The sequence below is a fragment of the Triturus cristatus genome, chromosome 5_2, assembly GCF_964204655.1.
Source record: "Triturus cristatus chromosome 5_2, aTriCri1.1, whole genome shotgun sequence".
Taxonomy (NCBI): domain Eukaryota; kingdom Metazoa; phylum Chordata; class Amphibia; order Caudata; family Salamandridae; genus Triturus; species Triturus cristatus.
Window position 1 is genome coordinate 552,978,367 of NC_140588.1, and position 24,666 is coordinate 553,003,032.

The window sequence follows — 24,666 nt, forward strand, 5'->3', positions numbered from 1 at the left end:
ACTTGAGGAGTCAAACTTTGTATTACGGGGACCGAAGATGTGCAGTTTGAATAATAATCTTGAAATTCAGACGTACAAAGATTTTACACACTGATTTTCAACAGTAAATCCACAACCAATAAAGTTGAATCTTTTGAAAGACATGTCAAAGGTGTGAATCTGAAATTCACTTTCAAAGAAATTCACAATGAAATGCACTGTGTAAGTCCAGCATGTTGTCAGCTAAGAAATCAGCAAAAATGAACTATCTCATTACTGGCCATATAGATGAGAAAGGAAAATAAACTCATGTTTACAATGTGGATGTGAAAGAACAGTTTCTAGGTTCAGCTTCAATATTTATGTTTATGAATAATTGATATGTTCATATTGTCTAACAGCTATCTAGATGGATAAAGCTATGTATGCATCTATACATACTTATGCGTTCATACGCATCAGTATAAAACATTGATATTAGGTTTTTTCTAGACCAAATTCTAAAAAATGAGTTAAACAGTGAATCTCATAATTGTAGTAGGTCCCACCGAGATTTGAACTCGGATCGCTGGATTCAGAGTCCAGAGTGCTAACCATTACACCATGGAACCCTCTCACACAAGAGTGCCTTTTCCATTGAGACAAAAGAGAGCGCATCAGTGATGTCCTTCTCTTATATTGATAAAAAGATATCTCATTTGAATGGTCATAGTGGATAGAGATTTAATGTGATTTGATTCTTTTCAGCTATATTCTCTATAAAAGTGTTAAATATTCAAATGTTTATCTGAATATAAAAGTGATATCACAATGTTCATCTTTGCCTGTAGCATAATAAAACAGTCTACATTTCCAGACTACTGAAGCAATGTCTCTGTCTCCTGCATGGGTGGCTCGATAGAGCAATGGTTGGCAATTTGGACTTTGCATCCAATGATCCGATTTGAAACCTTGGAGGGACTTTTTTTATTACTCTTGAGCTTTTCCATTTCTTCATCTTTGTTCATTGATAGCTCAAATCCAACACCAGTAGGTTGAAAGAGTCAATTATTGAATGCTTTCAAAATGTCCATCAGCTTGAACAAGTTACATCAATACAAACTTTACAATACTTTGACATAAAATTTCTTCACAAAGTAGTTAGCCATTATAAAATCATATCCTGATTTTCTCAAACGCATTTCAGACGGGTGATTCACAGCATCACTTTTTTAAGCTTTCCCGCTATTGATAAGGCGAAAATAGCACATTTTGAATGAGAAGTTTTCTTCAATCAAACATAGAGGAACCCAAATGATGATCTCATTCAGCTAGTAAAAATGTTGTTTTATATTAGTATGGAAATCGTGAAAAGAAAATGTTTTTCATGCTGATTTACAACAGTTGATCTCCAATCGTAAAATATAAGCTTTTGGTCGGAGGCATGACAGGTACTGATCAAATTCTCATTTTTGAACTTTATTCACAAATCATATGATATGCTTTGTATACATCAACTGTATTGTTGGATCAATAATGAGTAAAAAGTGACTATCTCAATTTCAGGACATATAAAAGAGAAAGAAGTAGAAACTCATGTTTCAAATGCTGAGAGGCAACAACTGTTCATGATTTTCACCTCCACTAATTATATTTATTTTTATAATCTATATGTTTATATGTTCCTATAAATATACAGAGACATATAGCTATATATACAGAGATACATATGTACAGGTTGATTTTTACATGTTTATAAGTAAATGTGATGTTGTTCCAAATAAAACTTCTAAGAACTGAATGGAAAAGAAAATTGTAATGTTCAGATAAGTCCCACTGAAATTTGTACTCAGATCCCTGTTTTCAGAATCCAGAGTGCTAACCACGACACCATCCACCCTCCCGTACCGGGGTGAGCTTTCCATTTTGACAGAAGAGATTTGCCTCAGGGGGCAACTTATCTTTCATTGAAAAATATTATCTCACATAAAAACCACTGTTCAACAGAGTTATAACGTTATTTGAGTCTTTTGGGCAACATCCTTCCCCAACATAGTTCAATATGCAAAAGTTTACCAGAATAGGAAAGCAATCCAATTCAGTTTCTCTTTGACAGTAGAATATTAAAAACTTTGACATTTCCACATTGGTGCAGCAGTTTGCACTCCTTTCACATGGGAGGTTCCATGGTGTAATGGTTAGCACTTTGGACTTTGAATCCAATGATCCGAGTTCAAATCTCGGTGGGACCATTTTATGACTCTTGACCAAATCATTTTCTTTCAAGTGTATTCATTAATATCACATATCTAATACCGGTAGGGTGAAAAATTAATTTATTGATTATACTCTAAAAGTTTACTAGATGTGAGCAAATAATAGAATTTTTACAATACCTGGAAACTAAATGGCTCAAAATAATGAGAGATTTTACAAACTCACTCTGGTTTCTCAAACTCATCACAGGGGCCTGATGCACGACATTACTTTTTAAAATCTTACTGTTATTGATAAGGGGAACAAGGAACTTTTTAATTGCAAAGCATTCATTAAAACAAAACTTGAGGAGTCAAACTTTGTATTACGGGGACCGAAGATGTGCAGTTTGAATAATAATCTTGAAATTCAGACGTACAAAGATTTTACACACTGATTTTCAACAGTAAATCCACAACCAATAAAGTTGAATCTTTTGAAAGACATGTCAAAGGTGTGAATCTGAAATTCACTTTCAAAGAAATTCACAATGAAATGCACTGTGTAAGTCCAGCATGTTGTCAGCTAAGAAATCAGCAAAAATGAACTATCTCATTACTGGCCATATAGATGAGAAAGGAAAATAAACTCATGTTTACAATGTGGATGTGAAAGAACAGTTTCTAGGTTCAGCTTCAATATTTATGTTTATGAATAATTGATATGTTCATATTGTCTAACAGCTATCTAGATGGATAAAGCTATGTATGCATCTATACATACTTATGCGTTCATACGCATCAGTATAAAACATTGATATTAGGTTTTTTCTAGACCAAATTCTAAAAAATGAGTTAAACAGTGAATCTCATAATTGTAGTAGGTCCCACCGAGATTTGAACTCGGATCGCTGGATTCAGAGTCCAGAGTGCTAACCATTACACCATGGAACCCTCTCACACAAGAGTGCCTTTTCCATTGAGACAAAAGAGAGCGCATCAGTGATGTCCTTCTCTTATATTGATAAAAAGATATCTCATTTGAATGGTCATAGTGGATAGAGATTTAATGTGATTTGATTCTTTTCAGCTATATTCTCTATAAAAGTGTTAAATATTCAAATGTTTATCTGAATATAAAAGTTATATCACAATGTTCATCTTTGCCTGTAGCATAATAAAACAGTCTACATTTCCAGACTACTGAAGCAATGTCTCTGTCTCCTGCATGGGTGGCTCGATAGAGCAATGGTTGGCAATTTGGACTTTGCATCCAATGATCCGATTTGAAACCTTGGAGGGACTTTTTTTATTACTCTTGAGCTTTTCCATTTCTTCATCTTTGTTCATTGATAGCTCAAATCCAACACCAGTAGGTTGAAAGAGTCAATTATTGAATGCTTTCAAAATGTCCATCAGCTTGAACAAGTTACATCAATACAAACTTTACAATACTTTGACATCAAATTTCTTCACAAAGTAGTTAGCCATTATAAAATCATATCCTGATTTTCTCAAACGCATTTCAGACGGGTGATTCACAGCATCACTTTTTTAAGCTTTCCCGCTATTGATAAGGCGAAAATAGCACATTTTGAATGAGAAGTTTTCTTCAATCAAACATAGAGGAACCCAAATGATGATCTCATTCAGCTAGTAAAAATGTTGTTTTATATTAGTATGGAAATCGTGAAAAGAAAATGTTTTTCATGCTGATTTACAACAGTTGATCTCCAATCGTAAAATATAAGCTTTTGGTCGGAGGCATGACAGGTACTGATCAAATTCTCATTTTTGAACTTTATTCACAAATCATATGATATGCTTTGTATACATCAACTGTATTGTTGGATCAATAATGAGTAAAAAGTGACTATCTCAATTTCAGGACATATAAAAGAGAAAGAAGTAGAAACTCATGTTTCAAATGCTGAGAGGCAACAACTGTTCATGATTTTCACCTCCACTAATTATATTTATTTTTATAATCTATATGTTTATATGTTCCTATAAATATACAGAGACATATAGCTATATATACAGAGATACATATGTACAGGTTGATTTTTACATGTTTATAAGTAAATGTGATGTTGTTCCAAATAAAACTTCTAAGAACTGAATGGAAAAGAAAATTGTAATGTTCAGATAAGTCCCACTGAAATTTGTACTCAGATCCCTGTTTTCAGAGTCCAGAGTGCTAACCACGACACCATCCACCCTCCCGTACCGGGGTGAGCTTTCCATTTTGACAGAAGAGATTTGCCTCAGGGGGCAACTTATCTTTCATTGAAAAATATTATCTCACATAAAAACCACTGTTCAACAGAGTTATAACGTTATTTGAGTCTTTTGGGCAACATCCTTCCCCAACATAGTTCAATATGCAAAAGTTTACCAGAATAGGAAAGCAATCCAATTCAGTTTCTCTTTGACAGTAGAATATTAAAAACTTTGACATTTCCACATTGGTGCAGCAGTTTGCACTCCTTTCACATGGGAGGTTCCATGGTGTAATGGTTAGCACTTTGGACTTTGAATCCAATGATCCGAGTTCAAATCTCGGTGGGACCATTTTATGACTCTTGACCAAATCATTTTCTTTCAAGTGTATTCATTAATATCACATATCTAATACCGGTAGGGTGAAAAATTAATTTATTGATTATACTCTAAAAGTTTACTAGATGTGAGCAAATAATAGAATTTTTACAATACCTGGAAACTAAATGGCTCAAAATAATGAGAGATTTTACAAACTCACTCTGGTTTCTCAAACTCATCACAGGGGCCTGATGCACGACATTACTTTTTAAAATCTTACTGTTATTGATAAGGGGAACAAGGAACTTTTTAATTGCAAAGCATTCATTAAAACAAAACTTGAGGAGTCAAACTTTGTATTACGGGGACCGAAGATGTGCAGTTTGAATAATAATCTTGAAATTCAGACGTACAAAGATTTTACACACTGATTTTCAACAGTAAATCCACAACCAATAAAGTTGAATCTTTTGAAAGACATGTCAAAGGTGTGAATCTGAAATTCACTTTCAAAGAAATTCACAATGAAATGCACTGTGTAAGTCCAGCATGTTGTCAGCTAAGAAATCAGCAAAAATGAACTATCTCATTACTGGCCATATAGATGAGAAAGGAAAATAAACTCATGTTTACAATGTGGATGTGAAAGAACAGTTTCTAGGTTCAGCTTCAATATTTATGTTTATGAATAATTGATATGTTCATATTGTCTAACAGCTATCTAGATGGATAAAGCTATGTATGCATCTATACATACTTATGCGTTCATACGCATCAGTATAAAACATTGATATTAGGTTTTTTCTAGACCAAATTCTAAAAAATGAGTTAAACAGTGAATCTCATAATTGTAGTAGGTCCCACCGAGATTTGAACTCGGATCGCTGGATTCAGAGTCCAGAGTGCTAACCATTACACCATGGAACCCTCTCACACAAGAGTGCCTTTTCCATTGAGACAAAAGAGAGCGCATCAGTGATGTCCTTCTCTTATATTGATAAAAAGATATCTCATTTGAATGGTCATAGTGGATAGAGATTTAATGTGATTTGATTCTTTTCAGCTATATTCTCTATAAAAGTGTTAAATATTCAAATGTTTATCTGAATATAAAAGTTATATCACAATGTTCATCTTTGCCTGTAGCATAATAAAACAGTCTACATTTCCAGACTACTGAAGCAATGTCTCTGTCTCCTGCATGGGTGGCTCGATAGAGCAATGGTTGGCAATTTGGACTTTGCATCCAATGATCCGATTCGAAACCTTGGAGGGACTTTTTTTATTACTCTTGAGCTTTTCCATTTCTTCATCTTTGTTCATTGATAGCTCAAATCCAACACCAGTAGGTTGAAAGAGTCAATTATTGAATGCTTTCAAAATGTCCATCAGCTTGAACAAGTTACATCAATACAAACTTTACAATACTTTGACATAAAATTTCTTCACAAAGTAGTTAGCCATTATAAAATCATATCCTGATTTTCTCAAACGCATTTCAGACGGGTGATTCACAGCATCACTTTTTTAAGCTTTCCCGCTATTGATAAGGCGAAAATAGCACATTTTGAATGAGAAGTTTTCTTCAATCAAACATAGAGGAACCCAAATGATGATCTCATTCAGCTAGTAAAAATGTTGTTTTATATTAGTATGGAAATCGTGAAAAGAAAATGTTTTTCATGCTGATTTACAACAGTTGATCTCCAATCGTAAAATATAAGCTTTTGGTCGGAGGCATGACAGGTACTGATCAAATTCTCATTTTTGAACTTTATTCACAAATCATATGATATGCTTTGTATACATCAACTGTATTGTTGGATCAATAATGAGTAAAAAGTGACTATCTCAATTTCAGGACATATAAAAGAGAAAGAAGTAGAAACTCATGTTTCAAATGCTGAGAGGCAACAACTGTTCATGATTTTCACCTCCACTAATTATATTTATTTTTATAATCTATATGTTTATATGTTCCTATAAATATACAGAGACATATAGCTATATATACAGAGATACATATGTACAGGTTGATTTTTACATGTTTATAAGTAAATGTGATGTTGTTCCAAATAAAACTTCTAAGAACTGAATGGAAAAGAAAATTGTAATGTTCAGATAAGTCCCACTGAAATTTGTACTCAGATCCCTGTTTTCAGAGTCCAGAGTGCTAACCACGACACCATCCACCCTCCCGTACCGGGGTGAGCTTTCCATTTTGACAGAAGAGATTTGCCTCAGGGGGCAACTTATCTTTCATTGAAAAATATTATCTCACATAAAAACCACTGTTCAACAGAGTTATAACGTTATTTGAGTCTTTTGGGCAACATCCTTCCCCAACATAGTTCAATATGCAAAAGTTTACCAGAATAGGAAAGCAATCCAATTCAGTTTCTCTTTGACAGTAGAATATTAAAAACTTTGACATTTCCACATTGGTGCAGCAGTTTGCACTCCTTTCACATGGGAGGTTCCATGGTGTAATGGTTAGCACTTTGGACTTTGAATCCAATGATCCGAGTTCAAATCTCGGTGGGACCATTTTATGACTCTTGACCAAATCATTTTCTTTCAAGTGTATTCATTAATATCACATATCTAATACCGGTAGGGTGAAAAATTAATTTATTGATTATACTCTAAAAGTTTACTAGATGTGAGCAAATAATAGAATTTTTACAATACCTGGAAACTAAATGGCTCAAAATAATGAGAGATTTTACAAACTCACTCTGGTTTCTCAAACTCATCACAGGGGCCTGATGCACGACATTACTTTTTAAAATCTTACTGTTATTGATAAGGGGAACAAGGAACTTTTTAATTGCAAAGCATTCATTAAAACAAAACTTGAGGAGTCAAACTTTGTATTACGGGGACCGAAGATGTGCAGTTTGAATAATAATCTTGAAATTCAGACGTACAAAGATTTTACACACTGATTTTCAACAGTAAATCCACAACCAATAAAGTTGAATCTTTTGAAAGACATGTCAAAGGTGTGAATCTGAAATTCACTTTCAAAGAAATTCACAATGAAATGCACTGTGTAAGTCCAGCATGTTGTCAGCTAAGAAATCAGCAAAAATGAACTATCTCATTACTGGCCATATAGATGAGAAAGGAAAATAAACTCATGTTTACAATGTGGATGTGAAAGAACAGTTTCTAGGTTCAGCTTCAATATTTATGTTTATGAATAATTGATATGTTCATATTGTCTAACAGCTATCTAGATGGATAAAGCTATGTATGCATCTATACATACTTATGCGTTCATACGCATCAGTATAAAACATTGATATTAGGTTTTTTCTAGACCAAATTCTAAAAAATGAGTTAAACAGTGAATCTCATAATTGTAGTAGGTCCCACCGAGATTTGAACTCGGATCGCTGGATTCAGAGTCCAGAGTGCTAACCATTACACCATGGAACCCTCTCACACAAGAGTGCCTTTTCCATTGAGACAAAAGAGAGCGCATCAGTGATGTCCTTCTCTTATATTGATAAAAAGATATCTCATTTGAATGGTCATAGTGGATAGAGATTTAATGTGATTTGATTCTTTTCAGCTATATTCTCTATAAAAGTGTTAAATATTCAAATGTTTATCTGAATATAAAAGTTATATCACAATGTTCATCTTTGCCTGTAGCATAATAAAACAGTCTACATTTCCAGACTACTGAAGCAATGTCTCTGTCTCCTGCATGGGTGGCTCGATAGAGCAATGGTTGGCAATTTGGACTTTGCATCCAATGATCCGATTCGAAACCTTGGAGGGACTTTTTTTATTACTCTTGAGCTTTTCCATTTCTTCATCTTTGTTCATTGATAGCTCAAATCCAACACCAGTAGGTTGAAAGAGTCAATTATTGAATGCTTTCAAAATGTCCATCAGCTTGAACAAGTTACATCAATACAAACTTTACAATACTTTGACATAAAATTTCTTCACAAAGTAGTTAGCCATTATAAAATCATATCCTGATTTTCTCAAACGCATTTCAGACGGGTGATTCACAGCATCACTTTTTTAAGCTTTCCCGCTATTGATAAGGCGAAAATAGCACATTTTGAATGAGAAGTTTTCTTCAATCAAACATAGAGGAACCCAAATGATGATCTCATTCAGCTAGTAAAAATGTTGTTTTATATTAGTATGGAAATCGTGAAAAGAAAATGTTTTTCATGCTGATTTACAACAGTTGATCTCCAATCGTAAAATATAAGCTTTTGGTCGGAGGCATGACAGGTACTGATCAAATTCTCATTTTTGAACTTTATTCACAAATCATATGATATGCTTTGTATACATCAACTGTATTGTTGGATCAATAATGAGTAAAAAGTGACTATCTCAATTTCAGGACATATAAAAGAGAAAGAAGTAGAAACTCATGTTTCAAATGCTGAGAGGCAACAACTGTTCATGATTTTCACCTCCACTAATTATATTTATTTTTATAATCTATATGTTTATATGTTCCTATAAATATACAGAGACATATAGCTATATATACAGAGATACATATGCACAGGTTGATTTTTACATGTTTATAAGTAAATGTGATGTTGTTCCAAATAAAACTTCTAAGAACTGAATGGAAAAGAAAATTGTAATGTTCAGATAAGTCCCACTGAAATTTGTACTCAGATCCCTGTTTTCAGAGTCCAGAGTGCTAACCACGACACCATCCACCCTCCCGTACCGGGGTGAGCTTTCCATTTTGACAGAAGAGATTTGCCTCAGGGGGCAACTTATCTTTCATTGAAAAATATTATCTCACATAAAAACCACTGTTCAACAGAGTTATAACGTTATTTGAGTCTTTTGGGCAACATCCTTCCCCAACATAGTTCAATATGCAAAAGTTTACCAGAATAGGAAAGCAATCCAATTCAGTTTCTCTTTGACAGTAGAATATTAAAAACTTTGACATTTCCACATTGCTGCAGCAGTTTGCACTCCTTTCACATGGGAGGTTCCATGGTGTAATGGTTAGCACTTTGGACTTTGAATCCAATGATCCGAGTTCAAATCTCGGTGGGACCATTTTATGACTCTTGACCAAATCATTTTCTTTCAAGTGTATTCATTAATATCACATATCTAATACCGGTAGGGTGAAAAATTAATTTATTGATTATACTCTAAAAGTTTACTAGATGTGAGCAAATAATAGAATTTTTACAATACCTGGAAACTAAATGGCTCAAAATAATGAGAGATTTTACAAACTCACTCTGGTTTCTCAAACTCATCACAGGGGCCTGATGCACGACATTACTTTTTAAAATCTTACTGTTATTGATAAGGGGAACAAGGAACTTTTTAATTGCAAAGCATTCATTAAAACAAAACTTGAGGAGTCAAACTTTGTATTACGGGGACCGAAGATGTGCAGTTTGAATAATAATCTTGAAATTCAGACGTACAAAGATTTTACACACTGATTTTCAACAGTAAATCCACAACCAATAAAGTTGAATCTTTTGAAAGACATGTCAAAGGTGTGAATCTGAAATTCACTTTCAAAGAAATTCACAATGAAATGCACTGTGTAAGTCCAGCATGTTGTCAGCTAAGAAATCAGCAAAAATGAACTATCTCATTACTGGCCATATAGATGAGAAAGGAAAATAAACTCATGTTTACAATGTGGATGTGAAAGAACAGTTTCTAGGTTCAGCTTCAATATTTATGTTTATGAATAATTGATATGTTCATATTGTCTAACAGCTATCTAGATGGATAAAGCTATGTATGCATCTATACATACTTATGCGTTCATACGCATCAGTATAAAACATTGATATTAGGTTTTTTCTAGACCAAATTCTAAAAAATGAGTTAAACAGTGAATCTCATAATTGTAGTAGGTCCCACCGAGATTTGAACTCGGATCGCTGGATTCAGAGTCCAGAGTGCTAACCATTACACCATGGAACCCTCTCACACAAGAGTGCCTTTTCCATTGAGACAAAAGAGAGCGCATCAGTGATGTCCTTCTCTTATATTGATAAAAAGATATCTCATTTGAATGGTCATAGTGGATAGAGATTTAATGTGATTTGATTCTTTTCAGCTATATTCTCTATAAAAGTGTTAAATATTCAAATGTTTATCTGAATATAAAAGTTATATCACAATGTTCATCTTTGCCTGTAGCATAATAAAACAGTCTACATTTCCAGACTACTGAAGCAATGTCTCTGTCTCCTGCATGGGTGGCTCGATAGAGCAATGGTTGGCAATTTGGACTTTGCATCCAATGATCCGATTCGAAACCTTGGAGGGACTTTTTTTATTACTCTTGAGCTTTTCCATTTCTTCATCTTTGTTCATTGATAGCTCAAATCCAACACCAGTAGGTTGAAAGAGTCAATTATTGAATGCTTTCAAAATGTCCATCAGCTTGAACAAGTTACATCAATACAAACTTTACAATACTTTGACATAAAATTTCTTCACAAAGTAGTTAGCCATTATAAAATCATATCCTGATTTTCTCAAACGCATTTCAGACGGGTGATTCACAGCATCACTTTTTTAAGCTTTCCCGCTATTGATAAGGCGAAAATAGCACATTTTGAATGAGAAGTTTTCTTCAATCAAACATAGAGGAACCCAAATGATGATCTCATTCAGCTAGTAAAAATGTTGTTTTATATTAGTATGGAAATCGTGAAAAGAAAATGTTTTTCATGCTGATTTACAACAGTTGATCTCCAATCGTAAAATATAAGCTTTTGGTCGGAGGCATGACAGGTACTGATCAAATTCTCATTTTTGAACTTTATTCACAAATCATATGATATGCTTTGTATACATCAACTGTATTGTTGGATCAATAATGAGTAAAAAGTGACTATCTCAATTTCAGGACATATAAAAGAGAAAGAAGTAGAAACTCATGTTTCAAATGCTGAGAGGCAACAACTGTTCATGATTTTCACCTCCACTAATTATATTTATTTTTATAATCTATATGTTTATATGTTCCTATAAATATACAGAGACATATAGCTATATATACAGAGATACATATGCACAGGTTGATTTTTACATGTTTATAAGTAAATGTGATGTTGTTCCAAATAAAACTTCTAAGAACTGAATGGAAAAGAAAATTGTAATGTTCAGATAAGTCCCACTGAAATTTGTACTCAGATCCCTGTTTTCAGTGTCCAGAGTGCTAACCACGACACCATCCACCCTCCCGTACCGGGGTGAGCTTTCCATTTTGACAGAAGAGATTTGCCTCAGGGGGCAACTTATCTTTCATTGAAAAATATTATCTCACATAAAAACCACTGTTCAACAGAGTTATAACGTTATTTGAGTCTTTTGGGCAACATCCTTCCCCAACATAGTTCAATATGCAAAAGTTTACCAGAATAGGAAAGCAATCCAATTCAGTTTCTCTTTGACAGTAGAATATTAAAAACTTTGACATTTCCACATTGCTGCAGCAGTTTGCACTCCTTTCACATGGGAGGTTCCATGGTGTAATGGTTAGCACTTTGGACTTTGAATCCAATGATCCGAGTTCAAATCTCGGTGGGACCATTTTATGACTCTTGACCAAATCATTTTCTTTCAAGTGTATTCATTAATATCACATATCTAATACCGGTAGGGTGAAAAATTAATTTATTGATTATACTCTAAAAGTTTACTAGATGTGAGCAAATAATAGAATTTTTACAATACCTGGAAACTAAATGGCTCAAAATAATGAGAGATTTTACAAACTCACTCTGGTTTCTCAAACTCATCACAGGGGCCTGATGCACGACATTACTTTTTAAAATCTTACTGTTATTGATAAGGGGAACAAGGAACTTTTTAATTGCAAAGCATTCATTAAAACAAAACTTGAGGAGTCAAACTTTGTATTACGGGGACCGAAGATGTGCAGTTTGAATAATAATCTTGAAATTCAGACGTACAAAGATTTTACACACTGATTTTCAACAGTAAATCCACAACCAATAAAGTTGAATCTTTTGAAAGACATGTCAAAGGTGTGAATCTGAAATTCACTTTCAAAGAAATTCACAATGAAATGCACTGTGTAAGTCCAGCATGTTGTCAGCTAAGAAATCAGCAAAAATGAACTATCTCATTACTGGCCATATAGATGAGAAAGGAAAATAAACTCATGTTTACAATGTGGATGTGAAAGAACAGTTTCTAGGTTCAGCTTCAATATTTATGTTTATGAATAATTGATATGTTCATATTGTCTAACAGCTATCTAGATGGATAAAGCTATGTATGCATCTATACATACTTATGCGTTCATACGCATCAGTATAAAACATTGATATTAGGTTTTTTCTAGACCAAATTCTAAAAAATGAGTTAAACAGTGAATCTCATAATTGTAGTAGGTCCCACCGAGATTTGAACTCGGATCGCTGGATTCAGAGTCCAGAGTGCTAACCATTACACCATGGAACCCTCTCACACAAGAGTGCCTTTTCCATTGAGACAAAAGAGAGCGCATCAGTGATGTCCTTCTCTTATATTGATAAAAAGATATCTCATTTGAATGGTCATAGTGGATAGAGATTTAATGTGATTTGATTCTTTTCAGCTATATTCTCTATAAAAGTGTTAAATATTCAAATGTTTATCTGAATATAAAAGTTATATCACAATGTTCATCTTTGCCTGTAGCATAATAAAACAGTCTACATTTCCAGACTACTGAAGCAATGTCTCTGTCTCCTGCATGGGTGGCTCGATAGAGCAATGGTTGGCAATTTGGACTTTGCATCCAATGATCCGATTCGAAACCTTGGAGGGACTTTTTTTATTACTCTTGAGCTTTTCCATTTCTTCATCTTTGTTCATTGATAGCTCAAATCCAACACCAGTAGGTTGAAAGAGTCAATTATTGAATGCTTTCAAAATGTCCATCAGCTTGAACAAGTTACATCAATACAAACTTTACAATACTTTGACATAAAATTTCTTCACAAAGTAGTTAGCCATTATAAAATCATATCCTGATTTTCTCAAACGCATTTCAGACGGGTGATTCACAGCATCACTTTTTTAAGCTTTCCCGCTATTGATAAGGCGAAAATAGCACATTTTGAATGAGAAGTTTTCTTCAATCAAACATAGAGGAACCCAAATGATGATCTCATTCAGCTAGTAAAAATGTTGTTTTATATTAGTATGGAAATCGTGAAAAGAAAATGTTTTTCATGCTGATTTACAACAGTTGATCTCCAATCGTAAAATATAAGCTTTTGGTCGGAGGCATGACAGGTACTGATCAAATTCTCATTTTTGAACTTTATTCACAAATCATATGATATGCTTTGTATACATCAACTGTATTGTTGGATCAATAATGAGTAAAAAGTGACTATCTCAATTTCAGGACATATAAAAGAGAAAGAAGTAGAAACTCATGTTTCAAATGCTGAGAGGCAACAACTGTTCATGATTTTCACCTCCACTAATTATATTTATTTTTATAATCTATATGTTTATATGTTCCTATAAATATACAGAGACATATAGCTATATATACAGAGATACATATGTACAGGTTGATTTTTACATGTTTATAAGTAAATGTGATGTTGTTCCAAATAAAACTTCTACGAACTGAATGGAAAAGAAAATTGTAATGTTCAGATAAGTCCCACTGAAATTTGTACTCAGATCCCTGTTTTCAGAGTCCAGAGTGCTAACCACGACACCATCCACCCTCCCGTACCGGGGTGAGCTTTCCATTTTGACAGAAGAGATTTGCCTCAGGGGGCAACTTATCTTTCATTGAAAAATATTATCTCACATAAAAACCACTGTTCAACAGAGTTATAACGTTATTTGAGTCTTTTGGGCAACATCCTTCCCCAACATAGTTCAATATGCAAAAGTTTACCAGAATAGGAAAGCAATCCAATTCAGTTTCTCTTTGACAGTAGAATATTAAAAACTTTGACATTTCCACATTGCTGCAGCAGTTTGCACTCCTTTCACATGGGAGGTTCCATGGTGTAATGGTTAGCACTTTGGACTTTGAATCCAATGATCCGAGTTCAAATCTCGGTGGGACCATTTTATGACTCTTGACCAAATCATTTTCTTTCAAGTGTATTCATTAATATCACATATCTAATACCGGTAGGGTGAAAAATTAATTTATTGATTATACTCTAAAAGTTTACTAGATGTGAGCAAATAATAGAATTTTTACAATACCTGGAAACTAAATGGCTCAAAATAATGAGAGATTTTACAAACTCACTCTGGTTTCTCAAACTCATCACAGGGGCCTGATGCACGACATTACTTTTTAAAATCTTACTGTTATTGATAAGGGGAACAAGGAACTTTTTAATTGCAAAGCATTCATTAAAACAAAACTTGAGGAGTCAAACTTTGTATTACGGGGACCGAAGATGTGCAGTTTGAATAATAATCTTGAAATTCAGACGTACAAAGATTTTACACACTGATTTTCAACAGTAAATCCACAACCAATAAAGTTGAATCTTTTGAAAGACATGTCAAAGGTGTGAATCTGAAATTCACTTTCAAAGAAATTCACAATGAAATGCACTGTGTAAGTCCAGCATGTTGTCAGCTAAGAAATCAGCAAAAATGAACTATCTCATTACTGGCCATATAGATGAGAAAGGAAAATAAACTCATGTTTACAATGTGGATGTGAAAGAACAGTTTCTAGGTTCAGCTTCAATATTTATGTTTATGAATAATTGATATGTTCATATTGTCTAACAGCTATCTAGATGGATAAAGCTATGTATGCATCTATACATACTTATGCGTTCATACGCATCAGTATAAAACATTGATATTAGGTTTTTTCTAGACCAAATTCTAAAAAATGAGTTAAACAGTGAATCTCATAATTGTAGTAGGTCCCACCGAGATTTGAACTCGGATCGCTGGATTCAGAGTCCAGAGTGCTAACCATTACACCATGGAACCCTCTCACACAAGAGTGCCTTTTCCATTGAGACAAAAGAGAGCGCATCAGTGATGTCCTTCTCTTATATTGATAAAAAGATATCTCATTTGAATGGTCATAGTGGATAGAGATTTAATGTGATTTGATTCTTTTCAGCTATATTCTCTATAAAAGTGTTAAATATTCAAATGTTTATCTGAATATAAAAGTGATATCACAATGTTCATCTTTGCCTGTAGCATAATAAAACAGTCTACATTTCCAGACTACTGAAGCAATGTCTCTGTCTCCTGCATGGGTGGCTCGATAGAGCAATGGTTGGCAATTTGGACTTTGCATCCAATGATCCGATTCGAAACCTTGGAGGGACTTTTTTTATTACTCTTGAGCTTTTCCATTTCTTCATCTTTGTTCATTGATAGCTCAAATCCAACACCAGTAGGTTGAAAGAGTCAATTATTGAATGCTTTCAAAATGTCCATCAGCTTGAACAAGTTACATCAATACAAACTTTACAATACTTTGACATAAAATTTCTTCACAAAGTAGTTAGCCATTATAAAATCATATCCTGATTTTCTCAAACGCATTTCAGACGGGTGATTCACAGCATCACTTTTTTAAGCTTTCCCGCTATTGATAAGGCGAAAATAGCACATTTTGAATGAGAAGTTTTCTTCAATCAAACATAGAGGAACCCAAATGATGATCTCATTCAGCTAGTAAAAATGTTGTTTTATATTAGTATGGAAATCGTGAAAAGAAAATGTTTTTCATGCTGATTTACAACAGTTGATCTCCAATCGTAAAATATAAGCTTTTGGTCGGAGGCATGACAGGTACTGATCAAATTCTCATTTTTGAACTTTATTCACAAATCATATGATATGCTTTGTATACATCAACTGTATTGTTGGATCAATAATGAGTAAAAAGTGACTATCTCAATTTCAGGACATATAAAAGAGAAAGAAGTAGAAACTCATGTTTCAAATGCTGAGAGGCAACAACTGTTCATGATTTTCACCTCCACTAATTATATTTATTTTTATAATCTATATGTTTATATGTTCCTATAAATATACAGAGACATATAGCTATATATACAGAGATACATATGTACAGGTTGATTTTTACATGTTTATAAGTAAATGTGATGTTGTTCCAAATAAAACTTCTAAGAACTGAATGGAAAAGAAAATTGTAATGTTCAGATAAGTCCCACTGAAATTTGTACTCAGATCCCTGTTTTCAGAGTCCAGAGTGCTAACCACGACACCATCCACCCTCCCGTACCGGGGTGAGCTTTCCATTTTGACAGAAGAGATTTGCCTCAGGGGGCAACTTATCTTTCATTGAAAAATATTATCTCACATAAAAACCACTGTTCAACAGAGTTATAACGTTATTTGAGTCTTTTGGGCAACATCCTTCCCCAACATAGTTCAATATGCAAAAGTTTACCAGAATAGGAAAGCAATCCAATTCAGTTTCTCTTTGACAGTAGAATATTAAAAACTTTGACATTTCCACATTGGTGCAGCAGTTTGCACTCCTTTCACATGGGAGGTTCCATGGTGTAATGGTTAGCACTTTGGACTTTGAATCCAATGATCCGAGTTCAAATCTCGGTGGGACCATTTTATGACTCTTGACCAAATCATTTTCTTTCAAGTGTATTCATTAATATCACATATCTAATACCGGTAGGGTGAAAAATTAATTTATTGATTATACTCTAAAAGTTTACTAGATGTGAGCAAATAATAGAATTTTTACAATACCTGGAAACTAAATGGCTCAAAATAATGAGAGATTTTACAAACTCACTCTGGTTTCTCAAACTCATCACAGGGGCCTGATGCACGACATTACTTTTTAAAATCTTACTGTTATTGAAAAGGGGAACAAGGAACTTTTTAATTGCAAAGCATTCATTAAAACAAAACTTGAGGAGTCAAACTTTGTATTACGGGGACCGAAGATGTGCAGTTTGAATAATAATCTTGAAATTCAGACGTACAAAGATTTTACACACTGATTTTCAACAGTAAATCCACAACCAATAAAGTTGAATCTTTTGAAAGACATGTCAAAGGTGTGAATCTGAAATTCACTTTCAAAGAAATTCACAATGAAATGCACTGTGTAAGTCCAGCATGTTGTCAGCTAAGAAATCAGCAAAAATGAACTATCTCATTACTGGCCATATAGATGAGAAAGGAAAATAAACTCATGTTTACAATGTGGATGTGAAAGAACAGTTTCTAGGTTCAGCTTCAATATTTATGTTTATGAATAATTGATATGTTCATATTGTCTAACAGCTATCTAGATGGATAAAGCTATGTATGCATCTATACATACTTATGCGTTCATACGCATCAGTATAAAACATTGATATTAGGTTTTTTCTAGACCAAATTCTAAAAAATGAGTTAAACAGTGAATCTCATAATTGTAGTAGGTCCCACCGAGATTTGAACTCGGATCGCTGGATTCAGAGTCCAGAGTGCTAACCATTACACCATGGAACCCTCTCACACAAGAGTGCCTTTTCCATTGAGACAAAAGAGAGCGCATCAGTGATGTCCTTCTCTTATATTGATAAAAAGATATCTCATTTGAATGGTCATAGTGGATAGAGATTTAATGTGATTTGATTCTTTTCAGCTATATTCTCTATAAAAGTGTTAAATATTCAAATGTTTATCTGAATATAAAAGTTATATCACAATGTTCATCTTTGCCTGTAGCATAATAAAACAGTCTACATTTCCAGACTACTGAAGCAATGTCTCTGTCTCCTGCATGGGTGGCTCGATAGAGCAATGGTTGGCAATTTGGACTTTGCATCCAATGATCCGATTTGAAACCTTGGAGGGACTTTTTTTATTACTCTTGAGCTTTTCCATTTCTTCATCTTTGTTCATTGATAGCTCAAATCCAACACCAGTAGGTTGAAAGAGTCAATTATTGAATGCTTTCAAAATGTCCATCAGCTTGAACAAGTTACATCAATACAAACTTTACAATACTTTGACATCAAATTTCTTCACAAAGTAGTTAGCCATTATAAAATCATATCCTGATTTTCTCAAACGCATTTCAGACGGGTGATTCACAGCATCACTTTTTTAAGCTTTCCCGCTATTGATAAGGCGAAAATAGCACATTTTGAATGAGAAGTTTTCTTCAATCAAACATAGAGGAACCCAAATGATGATCTCATTCAGCTAGTAAAAATGTTGTTTTATATTAGTATGGAAATCGTGAAAAGAAAATGTTTTTCATGCTGATTTACAACAGTTGATCTCCAATCGTAAAATATAAGCTTTTGGTCGGAGGCATGACAGGTACTGATCAAATTCTCATTTTTGAACTTTATTCACAAATCATATGATATGCTTTGTATACATCAACTGTATTGTTGGATCAATAATGAGTAAAAAGTGACTATCTCAATTTCAGGACATATAAAAGAGAAAGAAGTAGAAACTCATGTTTCAAATGCTGAGAGGCAACAACTGTTCATGATTTTCACCTCCACTAATTATATTTATTTTTATAATCTATATGTTTATATGTTCCTATAAATATACAGAGACATATAGCTATATATACAGAGATACATATGTACAGGTTGATTTTTACATGTTTATAAGTAAATGTGATGTTGTTCCAAATAAAACTTCTAAGAACTGAATGGAAAAGAAAATTGTAATGTTCAGATAAGTCCCACTGAAATTTGTACTCAGATCCCTGTTTTCAGAGTCCAGAGTGCTAACCACGACACCATCCACCCTCCCGTACCGGGGTGAGCTTTCCATTTTGACAGAAGAGATTTGCCTCAGGGGGCAACTTATCTTTCATTGAAAAATATTATCTCACATAAAAACCACTGTTCAACAGAGTTATAACGTTATTTGAGTCTTTTGGGCAACATCCTTCCCCAACATAGTTCAATATGCAAAAGTTTACCAGAATAGGAAAGCAATCCAATTCAGTTTCTCTTTGACAGTAGAATATTAAAAACTTTGACATTTCCACATTGGTGCAGCAGTTTGCACTCCTTTCACATGGGAGGTTCCATGGTGTAATGGTTAGCACTTTGGACTTTGAATCCAATGATCCGAGTTCAAATCTCGGTGGGACCATTTTATGACTCTTGACCAAATCATTTTCTTTCAAGTGTATTCATTAATATCACATATCTAATACCGGTAGGGTGAAAAATTAATTTATTGATTATACTCTAAAAGTTTACTAGATGTGAGCAAATAATAGAATTTTTACAATACCTGGAAACTAAATGGCTCAAAATAATGAGAGATTTTACAAACTCACTCTGGTTTCTCAAACTCATCACAGGGGCCTGATGCACGACATTACTTTTTAAAATCTTACTGTTATTGATAAGGGGAACAAGGAACTTTTTAATTGCAAAGCATTCATTAAAACAAAACTTGAGGAGTCAAACTTTGTATTACGGGGACCGAAGATGTGCAGTTTGAATAATAATCTTGAAATTCAGACGTACAAAGATTTTACACACTGATTTTCAACAGTAAATCCACAACCAATAAAGTTGAATCTTTTGAAAGACATGTCAAAGGTGTGAATCTGAAATTCACTTTCAAAGAAATTCACAATGAAATGCACTGTGTAAGTCCAGCATGTTGTCAGCTAAGAAATCAGCAAAAATGAACTATCTCATTACTGGCCATATAGATGAGAAAGGAAAATAAACTCATGTTTACAATGTGGATGTGAAAGAACAGTTTCTAGGTTCAGCTTCAATATTTATGTTTATGAATAATTGATATGTTCATATTGTCTAACAGCTATCTAGATGGATAAAGCTATGTATGCATCTATACATACTTATGCGTTCATACGCATCAGTATAAAACATTGATATTAGGTTTTTTCTAGACCAAATTCTAAAAAATGAGTTAAACAGTGAATCTCATAATTGTAGTAGGTCCCACCGAGATTTGAACTCGGATCGCTGGATTCAGAGTCCAGAGTGCTAACCATTACACCATGGAACCCTCTCACACAAGAGTGCCTTTTCCATTGAGACAAAAGAGAGCGCATCAGTGATGTCCTTCTCTTATATTGATAAAAAGATATCTCATTTGAATGGTCATAGTGGATAGAGATTTAATGTGATTTGATTCTTTTCAGCTATATTCTCTATAAAAGTGTTAAATATTCAAATGTTTATCTGAATATAAAAGTTATATCACAATGTTCATCTTTGCCTGTAGCATAATAAAACAGTCTACATTTCCAGACTACTGAAGCAATGTCTCTGTCTCCTGCATGGGTGGCTCGATAGAGCAATGGTTGGCAATTTGGACTTTGCATCCAATGATCCGATTTGAAACCTTGGAGGGACTTTTTTTATTACTCTTGAGCTTTTCCATTTCTTCATCTTTGTTCATTGATAGCTCAAATCCAACACCAGTAGGTTGAAAGAGTCAATTATTGAATGCTTTCAAAATGTCCATCAGCTTGAACAAGTTACATCAATACAAACTTTACAATACTTTGACATCAAATTTCTTCACAAAGTAGTTAGCCATTATAAAATCATATCCTGATTTTCTCAAACGCATTTCAGACGGGTGATTCACAGCATCACTTTTTTAAGCTTTCCCGCTATTGATAAGGCGAAAATAGCACATTTTGAATGAGAAGTTTTCTTCAATCAAACATAGAGGAACCCAAATGATGATCTCATTCAGCTAGTAAAAATGTTGTTTTATATTAGTATGGAAATCGTGAAAAGAAAATGTTTTTCATGCTGATTTACAACAGTTGATCTCCAATCGTAAAATATAAGCTTTTGGTCGGAGGCATGACAGGTACTGATCAAATTCTCATTTTTGAACTTTATTCACAAATCATATGATATGCTTTGTATACATCAACTGTATTGTTGGATCAATAATGAGTAAAAAGTGACTATCTCAATTTCAGGACATATAAAAGAGAAAGAAGTAGAAACTCATGTTTCAAATGCTGAGAGGCAACAACTGTTCATGATTTTCACCTCCACTAATTATATTTATTTTTATAATCTATATGTTTATATGTTCCTATAAATATACAGAGACATATAGCTATATATACAGAGATACATATGTACAGGTTGATTTTTACATGTTTATAAGTAAATGTGATGTTGTTCCAAATAAAACTTCTAAGAACTGAATGGAAAAGAAAATTGTAATGTTCAGATAAGTCCCACTGAAATTTGTACTCAGATCCCTGTTTTCAGAGTCCAGAGTGCTAACCACGACACCATCCACCCTCCCGTACCGGGGTGAGCTTTCCATTTTGACAGAAGAGATTTGCCTCAGGGGGCAACTTATCTTTCATTGAAAAATATTATCTCACATAAAAACCACTGTTCAACAGAGTTATAACGTTATTTGAGTCTTTTGGGCAACATCCTTCCCCAACATAGTTCAATATGCAAAAGTTTACCAGAATAGGAAAGCAATCCAATTCAGTTTCTCTTTGACAGTAGAATATTAAAAACTTTGACATTTCCACATTGGTGCAGCAGTTTGCACTCCTTTCACATGGGAGGTTCCATGGTGTAATGGTTAGCACTTTGGACTTTGAATCCAATGATCCGAGTTCAAATCTCGGTGGGACCATTTTATGACTCTTGACCAAATCATTTTCTTTCAAGTGTATTCATTAATATCACATATCTAATACCGGTAGGGTGAAAAATTAATTTATTGATTATACTCTAAAAGTTTACTAGATGTGAGCAAATAATAGAATTTTTACAATACCTGGAAACTAAATGGCTCAAAATAATGAGAGATTTTACAAACTCACTCTGGTTTCTCAAACTCATCACAGGGGCCTGATGCACGACATTACTTTTTAAAATCTTACTGTTATTGATAAGGGGAACAAGGAACTTTTTAATTGCAAAGCATTCATTAAAACAAAACTTGAGGAGTCAAACTTTGTATTACGGGGACCGAAGATGTGCAGTTTGAATAATAATCTTGAAATTCAGACGTACAAAGATTTTACACACTGATTTTCAACAGTAAATCCACAACCAATAAAGTTGAATCTTTTGAAAGACATGTCAAAGGTGTGAATCTGAAATTCACTTTCAAAGAAATTCACAATGAAATGCACTGTGTAAGTCCAGCATGTTGTCAGCTAAGAAATCAGCAAAAATGAACTATCTCATTACTGGCCATATAGATGAGAAAGGAAAATAAACTCATGTTTACAATGTGGATGTGAAAGAACAGTTTCTAGGTTCAGCTTCAATATTTATGTTTATGAATAATTGATATGTTCATATTGTCTAACAGCTATCTAGATGGATAAAGCTATGTATGCATCTATACATACTTATGCGTTCATACGCATCAGTATAAAACATTGATATTAGGTTTTTTCTAGACCAAATTCTAAAAAATGAGTTAAACAGTGAATCTCATAATTGTAGTAGGTCCCACCGAGATTTGAACTCGGATCGCTGGATTCAGAGTCCAGAGTGCTAACCATTACACCATGGAACCCTCTCACACAAGAGTGCCTTTTCCATTGAGACAAAAGAGAGCGCATCAGTGATGTCCTTCTCTTATATTGATAAAAAGATATCTCATTTGAATGGTCATAGTGGATAGAGATTTAATGTGATTTGATTCTTTTCAGCTATATTCTCTATAAAAGTGTTAAATATTCAAATGTTTATCTGAATATAAAAGTTATATCACAATGTTCATCTTTGCCTGTAGCATAATAAAACAGTCTACATTTCCAGACTACTGAAGCAATGTCTCTGTCTCCTGCATGGGTGGCTCGATAGAGCAATGGTTGGCAATTTGGACTTTGCATCCAATGATCCGATTTGAAACCTTGGAGGGACTTTTTTTATTACTCTTGAGCTTTTCAATTTCTTCATCTTTGTTCATTGATAGCTCAAATCCAACACCAGTAGGTTGAAAGAGTCAATTATTGAATGCTTTCAAAATGTCCATCAGCTTGAACAAGTTACATCAATACAAACTTTACAATACTTTGACATCAAATTTCTTCACAAAGTAGTTAGCCATTATAAAATCATATCCTGATTTTCTCAAACGCATTTCAGACGGGTGATTCACAGCATCACTTTTTTAAGCTTTCCCGCTATTGATAAGGCGAAAATAGCACATTTTGAATAAGAAGTTTTCTTCAATCAAACATAGAGGAACCCAAATGATGATCTCATTCAGCTAGTAAAAATGTTGTTTTATATTAGTATGGAAATCGTGAAAAGAAAATGTTTTTCATGCTGATTTACAACAGTTGATCTCCAATCGTAAAATATAAGCTTTTGGTCGGAGGCTTGACAGGTACTGATCAAATTCTCATTTTTGAACTTTATTCACAAATCATATGATATGCTTTGTATACATCAACTGTATTGTTGGATCAATAATGAGTAAAAAGTGACTATCTCAATTTCAGGACATATAAAAGAGAAAGAAGTAGAAACTCATGTTTCAAATGCTGAGAGGCAACAACTGTTCATGATTTTCACCTCCACTAATTATATTTATTTTTATAATCTATATGTTTATATGTTCCTATAAATATACAGAGACATATAGCTATATATACAGAGATACATATGTACAGGTTGATTTTTACATGTTTATAAGTAAATGTGATGTTGTTCCAAATAAAACTTCTAAGAACTGAATGGAAAAGAAAATTGTAATGTTCAGATAAGTCCCACTGAAATTTGTACTCAGATCCCTGTTTTCAGAGTCCAGAGTGCTAACCACGACACCATCCACCCTCCCGTACCGGGGTGAGCTTTCCATTTTGACAGAAGAGATTTGCCTCAGGGGGCAACTTATCTTTCATTGAAAAATATTATCTCACATAAAAACCACTGTTCAACAAAGTTATAACGTTATTTGAGTCTTTTGGGCAACATCCTTCCCCAACATA

The 24,666-nt window shown here is 33.7% G+C and overlaps 19 non-coding genes across 19 annotated transcripts; 9 read left to right on the top strand and 10 right to left on the bottom strand.

The window, feature by feature from the left end:
- Window positions 1-518: 518 nt before the first annotated feature.
- Window positions 519-590, bottom strand: TRNAQ-CUG (transfer RNA glutamine (anticodon CUG)). The gene has a single exon. It is a non-coding gene; the product is annotated as a tRNA-Gln (tRNA).
- A 1,548-nt stretch (window positions 591-2,138) lies between these two features.
- On the top strand, window positions 2,139-2,210 carry TRNAQ-UUG (transfer RNA glutamine (anticodon UUG)). Its single transcript has one exon. It is a non-coding gene; the product is annotated as a tRNA-Gln (tRNA).
- An 825-nt stretch (window positions 2,211-3,035) lies between these two features.
- TRNAQ-CUG (transfer RNA glutamine (anticodon CUG)) lies at window positions 3,036-3,107 on the bottom strand. Its single transcript has one exon. It is a non-coding gene; the product is annotated as a tRNA-Gln (tRNA).
- A 1,548-nt stretch (window positions 3,108-4,655) lies between these two features.
- On the top strand, window positions 4,656-4,727 carry TRNAQ-UUG (transfer RNA glutamine (anticodon UUG)). The gene has a single exon. It is a non-coding gene; the product is annotated as a tRNA-Gln (tRNA).
- Window positions 4,728-5,552: 825 nt separating this feature from the next.
- On the bottom strand, window positions 5,553-5,624 carry TRNAQ-CUG (transfer RNA glutamine (anticodon CUG)). Its single transcript has one exon. It is a non-coding gene; the product is annotated as a tRNA-Gln (tRNA).
- A 1,548-nt stretch (window positions 5,625-7,172) lies between these two features.
- On the top strand, window positions 7,173-7,244 carry TRNAQ-UUG (transfer RNA glutamine (anticodon UUG)). The gene has a single exon. It is a non-coding gene; the product is annotated as a tRNA-Gln (tRNA).
- Window positions 7,245-8,069: 825 nt separating this feature from the next.
- On the bottom strand, window positions 8,070-8,141 carry TRNAQ-CUG (transfer RNA glutamine (anticodon CUG)). Its single transcript has one exon. It is a non-coding gene; the product is annotated as a tRNA-Gln (tRNA).
- A 1,548-nt stretch (window positions 8,142-9,689) lies between these two features.
- On the top strand, window positions 9,690-9,761 carry TRNAQ-UUG (transfer RNA glutamine (anticodon UUG)). Its single transcript has one exon. It is a non-coding gene; the product is annotated as a tRNA-Gln (tRNA).
- Window positions 9,762-10,586: 825 nt separating this feature from the next.
- TRNAQ-CUG (transfer RNA glutamine (anticodon CUG)) lies at window positions 10,587-10,658 on the bottom strand. Its single transcript has one exon. It is a non-coding gene; the product is annotated as a tRNA-Gln (tRNA).
- A 1,548-nt stretch (window positions 10,659-12,206) lies between these two features.
- TRNAQ-UUG (transfer RNA glutamine (anticodon UUG)) lies at window positions 12,207-12,278 on the top strand. Its single transcript has one exon. It is a non-coding gene; the product is annotated as a tRNA-Gln (tRNA).
- Window positions 12,279-13,103: 825 nt separating this feature from the next.
- On the bottom strand, window positions 13,104-13,175 carry TRNAQ-CUG (transfer RNA glutamine (anticodon CUG)). Its single transcript has one exon. It is a non-coding gene; the product is annotated as a tRNA-Gln (tRNA).
- Window positions 13,176-14,723: 1,548 nt separating this feature from the next.
- TRNAQ-UUG (transfer RNA glutamine (anticodon UUG)) lies at window positions 14,724-14,795 on the top strand. Its single transcript has one exon. It is a non-coding gene; the product is annotated as a tRNA-Gln (tRNA).
- Window positions 14,796-15,620: 825 nt separating this feature from the next.
- Window positions 15,621-15,692, bottom strand: TRNAQ-CUG (transfer RNA glutamine (anticodon CUG)). Its single transcript has one exon. It is a non-coding gene; the product is annotated as a tRNA-Gln (tRNA).
- Window positions 15,693-17,240: 1,548 nt separating this feature from the next.
- Window positions 17,241-17,312, top strand: TRNAQ-UUG (transfer RNA glutamine (anticodon UUG)). Its single transcript has one exon. It is a non-coding gene; the product is annotated as a tRNA-Gln (tRNA).
- Window positions 17,313-18,137: 825 nt separating this feature from the next.
- On the bottom strand, window positions 18,138-18,209 carry TRNAQ-CUG (transfer RNA glutamine (anticodon CUG)). Its single transcript has one exon. It is a non-coding gene; the product is annotated as a tRNA-Gln (tRNA).
- A 1,548-nt stretch (window positions 18,210-19,757) lies between these two features.
- On the top strand, window positions 19,758-19,829 carry TRNAQ-UUG (transfer RNA glutamine (anticodon UUG)). The gene has a single exon. It is a non-coding gene; the product is annotated as a tRNA-Gln (tRNA).
- An 825-nt stretch (window positions 19,830-20,654) lies between these two features.
- Window positions 20,655-20,726, bottom strand: TRNAQ-CUG (transfer RNA glutamine (anticodon CUG)). The gene has a single exon. It is a non-coding gene; the product is annotated as a tRNA-Gln (tRNA).
- A 1,548-nt stretch (window positions 20,727-22,274) lies between these two features.
- TRNAQ-UUG (transfer RNA glutamine (anticodon UUG)) lies at window positions 22,275-22,346 on the top strand. The gene has a single exon. It is a non-coding gene; the product is annotated as a tRNA-Gln (tRNA).
- Window positions 22,347-23,171: 825 nt separating this feature from the next.
- On the bottom strand, window positions 23,172-23,243 carry TRNAQ-CUG (transfer RNA glutamine (anticodon CUG)). Its single transcript has one exon. It is a non-coding gene; the product is annotated as a tRNA-Gln (tRNA).
- Window positions 23,244-24,666: the final 1,423 nt, after the last annotated feature.